Source organism: Vicia villosa, linkage group LG5 (assembly GCF_029867415.1).
Source record: "Vicia villosa cultivar HV-30 ecotype Madison, WI linkage group LG5, Vvil1.0, whole genome shotgun sequence".
NCBI classification, from domain to species: Eukaryota; Viridiplantae; Streptophyta; class Magnoliopsida; order Fabales; family Fabaceae; genus Vicia; species Vicia villosa.
The window spans coordinates 94,793,875-94,800,066 of NC_081184.1; the positions used below are offsets into that span (position 1 = coordinate 94,793,875).

The window sequence follows — 6,192 nt, forward strand, 5'->3', positions numbered from 1 at the left end:
CTGGCCGAATTTGAAACGATGGTAAGTGGACGGATTTCGTGAACTGAATAGAGGCAGGCGTGGTGTCGCTAGTCGGTGCGAGATGGTGTTCCATTTGCATCATCGACGATAGCTCTTTCGTCTCATTTTTTCATATCTAGTCTCTTCCCTTATCAAATGAGGTATTCTTGTCTACTCACATCCACTTGATTCAGTTTTTGTGATTTTCATTTGGATGGTTTGTGATTTCAAGAAATTTGACGCAGATTCAAGGTTCCAAGGTTTGTATTTTTGATTTAGTTTTTGTGATTTTGATTTAGTTTTGAGATTTTGATTTTTATTCAGTTTTTGTTATTTGTGTAAGTTTCAGATTTGAGATTTCTTTTCTATTTTGGATTAGTTTTCTATTAGATTTGTGTACTAATGGTTTAGTTTGGAGAAACCAACATCGACAATGCAGAAGTTGTCTTTAAAGATGAAGAAGTACATGCTAACATTGATTCTGGCTTCAGATCTCAAGCCACAAAATCACTCTATTCACTTCTTCTTCAAATCAGGTCTTACGCAAAGGTCGCAACTAAAACTGATATACTCTCAGCCGCATCCAATGTTTCTCTATAGAAAGCTCACACATGCGACAAAGGTGTTGAATCCAAGTTCTCCACTACCCCTGTCAAAGACATCTTCAAGGTTCTCGTCACTTTTCTTCCAATTTCCAATACCTTTTTGTTCAATCACTAATGGGTGCTTTTTTTCCTTTGATTTGATGTTGCAGGACAAGAAAGTTGTGATCTTTGGTCTTCCAGTAAGTTAACTTGACAATTTTGTTATGAACTTAGTCATTTTAAGGTAGTGGTTTTCATTTTATGTTTTGGTTGTTTTTAGGGTCCATATACAGGAATGTGTTTAAGCAAACATGTTCCGCCTTATAAGGATAATATTGAGAAGGTTAAAGCGAAAGGGATTAATTCTATTATTTGTGTGGCTATTAATGATCCATATACTGTGAATGCTTGGGCTGAGAAGTATAACGCCCCAAATTTAATTAAATTGGTTAATTAAATTATCGAAGGATTTAAAGATTGGATATGGTCGAATTGGATTATCGGTGTTATTTAAGAAGCGTGTTTGAATTTATTAAGTAAAAGTCAGATTTTAGTTGGATGGTCGAAGAATAATATTAAGAATAATATTATTTACAAGTCAGAATTTATTATATTGTTGGAATATTAATAAAAGTGATATTTTGATTTAATTGGAGTTATTTATCTTATTGGACCTAAATTGGTTTGTGGAGAATAATAAAGAAGGGTTGTTATATGTTAAACCCAATTGGAATATTAACAGGGTTTTAGAGATTGAGAAAAGGAGTGTTCTCATTTGGGGGAAAACAAGAGTAGAAGAGAAGGAGGCTATGTCTTGAAGGGGAGACTAGAAGCTTGGAGATTTCCATCCATGGTGTCAAATTGGAGATTCAATTGGAGACCCATTGAGTTGCTTCAATTGATAAGGTAAGGATGGGTTCTCTTCCTATAATGGGGCTCACGAACAATTGTATGTGGGGGATTGAATGTGTAAATTTATTGCTATTTCATGTGTTAAATTATTGTTGGAAATTGGAAATCTATCAGTGCTATTTTCTATTAATTGTTGTTGTTGTGGTTGTTCGATTGAAGGAAAATTGGGGTTTAGGTATTTTGCTTGTGCTGTGTAATGTTGCTGAAACTTGAAATCCCGTGTGTCTCTATTGTTATTGTTGCTGTTTGTTGCTGTTTTGTTTAACGTGAATAGTGGAAATACATAAGAAAATGAGAATGAGCCACTGACGGACGACATGGACAAAATTTACGGACGACTGAATGCCTTTGACGGTCGGCATTCATGCTTTAGGCATTCATTGCTTTTGACGGACGGCAGCATTAGTGCCTTTGACGGTCGTCCCACACGCCCATGGCATGCGTCAAATGCATGTCAAATGCTCATGGCGAATGATACAATTCTTGTTGTATATTATTTTATGTTATTTTCGTTGTTGTCCAATTCATTGCTTTTCTTTCATACTGTTTCTTAAGCATCGTAAATTCATTTTCGTTTGTTACTTAAGGAAATGAAATAACCAGCCTTGTTTCCATGTGTTCACACTACTTAAGATATGAATATATAATGGTATAAAGTGAAAATGAAATAGTACATAATTAGAAACAGAAAGTTATCGGACTAATGAAATGCAAAATAGTCTCGTTTGATTGAAATAGCCGAATTAAGCGGTATCTTTAGTTGTCTGGAATTTGATGAAAGTTGACGTGGTAGCTAAGTTTAATTAGTACATTAACGTGGTGGTGTTATTTTATCGAAAATTGTGATATAAATCCGTCGATTAATTAATGATTGGATTAATGTCCTATAAGCCTATTTAATTGGAATAAACTTGAACTTAGATTAACTATTCGGTTTATCGGTAAATTACGATATCTTGAGTATTTAACCGAATGAATTAGATAATCGATAAGTAATTGAATTGTGTCCAATTAACCGGTACCTAATTGTGATTATACCTTATGAATTGTTGTGGATATCTTTGTGATCGTTTATTAATGACATCGATTGTTGATTATGTGAATTATTTGGATTGCTCCGTTGTTTATATGAAGTTGTTGAAATATATGTGAAGTTATATGTTTGCCGTGATATGCCGAAATATGATGATTGTTGTGATGATTTGATTAATATGTAAAGTTATATGTTTGTCTTGATATGCCAAAATATGATGATTATTGTGATGATTTGATTAATATGTGAAGTTATATGTTTGCCGTGATATGCCAAAACATGATGATGATGATGATGTTGTGATGAGTTTATTTCTATGTGAAGATGAATGATTATTGTGACGTTGAATTACCTCTAATAATTGGTAATTATTAGTGACGTGGGCATATGCCTAGTAATGATGTATGATTGTGATGAGTATGTTGTGTATGTCTTGTTTTTCGAGTCACATTTCATATGCATACTCTGTGATGGCCTGGATTGGCAAATTAGTGACGAAGGCTTATGCCTTGTGCCTCTGAATTGGGCAATTGGTGATGGGGGCTGAAGCTCCGATTGGTACCAGATGCATATACATGAGTCATGTCCGATGTGTCTTATGTGATTCATAGTTGTGACGTTTTTGACTATATCGTGATTGTGTTTCATGACTTGTTAAATGATGGAAGTATGTGAAAATGTGAATTGATGATTTTGTGAATAGTATGAGGATTTCAATACTTGTGAATGCGATTAACTGAACATGTCTTATGCGACTTATATGTGATATTGGTGACTAGATGTGTGACTTATATGTGATGTTTTGTGACTAGATGTATGACTTATATGCGGTGATGTTTTAGGACAAGAATTGTGAATCATACTTGTGATGTATTGTGAATTAGCTTGCAAATTAAATGAATGATATATATATATATATATATATATATATATATATATATATATATATATATATATATATATATATATATATATATATATATAATTGATGCGAATATGAAGTGTTGTGACTTGTAGTGCGATGAAAAGCATGTGAGATTTGTGAATTAGTGAAAGCATGAAGTGTATAGCAATATTAATACTTGCGATGTGATAACTATATATTCCTGGATCCTAATATACAATTAATCATACGCTCACTTATACGATTTGATATCTCACCATTTTCTCTTGTTCGTCGTTGCCTTTATACTGGTAACGTGCAGGTATTCGAGTATGAAGATTTAGTTGCCGTTAATCGAGTCGGTTGTCGCTCTGATACGTAGCACTCGGGGGGATGATTTATGATGTCCGTTGCCGTAGATTTTTGCTCTGTGCTCGGGATTTGGGTTGCTTTAGAGATAAAGTTCTTGAATCCTTATCTAGGATGATAATCTGTTGGTTCTGAACTCTAGAGATAGATTTAGAGCTAACATTCATTGTGGGTATCTGTACTTAATGCTTTCGTGTTTGAGCGGCGCGCGAGAGATCGCCTACGCGAGAATACGGATGTTCTCGTGACTTCTCGTTAGAGATAATCTTAGTTGTGAGATGTTCTCGTTTGTGCTCCAGAGATGGACGCTTATTTGAGAGATATGTGATGACATAGATGAGTATCGTAGGTTGAGTATAACAGGTTGGTAAGTGTATGTTTGTGAAGAGTGAATATATTTACATTCCTGATAAGTTATTTCTCTTCTAAGAATGTGTTTATTCTTTTCCTGTCCATATCTTTGTTTACTTTTTGCTCATTCAATCCAAAGTTTGAAACCATAGAAACTGTTGAATGGCATCTCTCTATCTCTGAGGACGATAATTCCCAGATCAATATTTCCAAATCTTTTTTGTTGCTTGCCCTATACTGCATTCAACAAAATGGCGCCGTTGCCGGGGATGGATGTGAATTGCATCGCAATAGTTTCCGTGGTTTTAAGCTTTGTATATATCGTATATATTGTATAGTTTCACTTGTATATATATTTACTTTTACATGTTTACTTGTTTATGTTCACCATATAGTTACTTGTATATGTTTGCATACAAGTATACTTTGTTGGTGAATGTTGGTGAAACACGTTGAGATCGGACCAGTTCGTTATTCAAAATCTTCACTTTTCAACTTGTGAATCCAAAATTCAACAATTTTCTCTTTTTGTATGATAATAATTGTATTTGTTCCATACTTGTATATATGTGTTTGTTTGTGTATATAGTTGTCTACTTTGGTTTTTATGTTCGTTTAATCATTGTATATATTTGTACCCGTAACGTTTGTTGAGTGCTTTGGTTAGGACACTTTCTTTAGGCTTGTGCGGTGAGACGTCACCATGGCATGATTGGAGGAAGCTACTTTCCAAACACCGAAACAATAAAGGCGTCGAGCTAACGACGTAAAACAAGCGCTTGTTGGGAGGCACCCCAACGGTTGAAAATGTTGTTTATATTTAGGATTAAGAAGTATTTAGGTGAAGTGGAGGAAAATTGGAACAGCTGTTTATGTTCTGATATTTCTGGTTTTTCTGTCATCCGCTAAGCGAGCCTAGCTCCGTTAAGCGATGACAATAAAATTTTGTTTTCTTGCTTTGTACCAGTGGGGTTCCTATTCCACTTGGTTCACTCCTTTTTCCCACTTTCACCAAGGCTAATTAGTTGTATATATTATTTTTGTTTTTCTAATTCTTTTGTTGGTTGTTTGTACTCAAATATTGTTCGGTGATTCAAAGATTTTTGAGGTGATTTTCCAAAGATTGACTGTTTCAACTTGCGGATGTATGGTAGGATATTGTTTTTGAAGTTGTATCATTCAAGGTACTCATTTATCGCTTTCTATAGCATAACATGTTTAGAAAAATTTTCATTTGTACAATTACCATACCATTCATTCTTTTGCATTACTTGCTTGTTGATTGAATCACTTTAGTTCCCAAACCATAAATGTGAGGAAGCTTTCCATTGTTTACATATGCTGGAGGCCACAATCTTTGTTTTAACTGGATTTTATTATGCTTAATCTTTTGTTTATGTTGACTTTATGAAAGCATGAAAAGGATCAAGGCATTTTGTTTCATTTTGAGCACAACCACCATAACCAAATAGTCAATTCACCTTGTGAATGTGTGATCATTTGTTAACCCTTTTGAGCTTTTTGTCAATGTCCATGTTGTTTTTTGCTAAATGCTTATCTTTGAGTGTTTAGTTCTCATTTTTGCATGGATGATTGATTCTTTGTTTTCTTGAACCCTCAACCATGATTTTTGGTATGAATTTTTATCTTGCCTTAGAAAGTAGGGAGTATTCACATGATGATGTGGTTGAATTCAAGTTGGGGAGAGAAATGGTTGCTACTTATGTGGTTGTTGCTATGAGGTTGAAAAGAAAGAAAAAGAAAAAAAAGTGAAAAGAAAAGAAAAAGAAAGAAAAAAAGTGAAAAAGTTTTGAAAAACAAAAAGAAAAGAGAAGCGAATAATTGTGCTAATAAGTATTGTGATTGGTTTGAGAAACTTGTGGTTAAGGAAGAAGTTTAATCGAGATTTTGTTGTTTGAATCTTTGGTGGATTGATCACTCCCTTAGGTTTAGGCAAGTTTTTGTTTCGATTAGCCTTAGGACATATCCCTTGTTTGTTAACCAAGCCACATTACAACCTTGAAAAGCCCTTGTGATTCTTGCTTTTGTATCTTCAATGT

The 6,192-nt window shown here is 34.1% G+C and overlaps 1 pseudogene; it reads left to right on the top strand.

Moving 5' to 3' along the window:
- The first annotated feature begins 214 nt into the window (after nucleotides 1-214).
- LOC131605028 (peroxiredoxin-2F, mitochondrial-like) lies at nucleotides 215-1,402 on the top strand (annotated as a pseudogene).
- The last annotated feature ends 4,790 nt before the right edge of the window (nucleotides 1,403-6,192 follow it).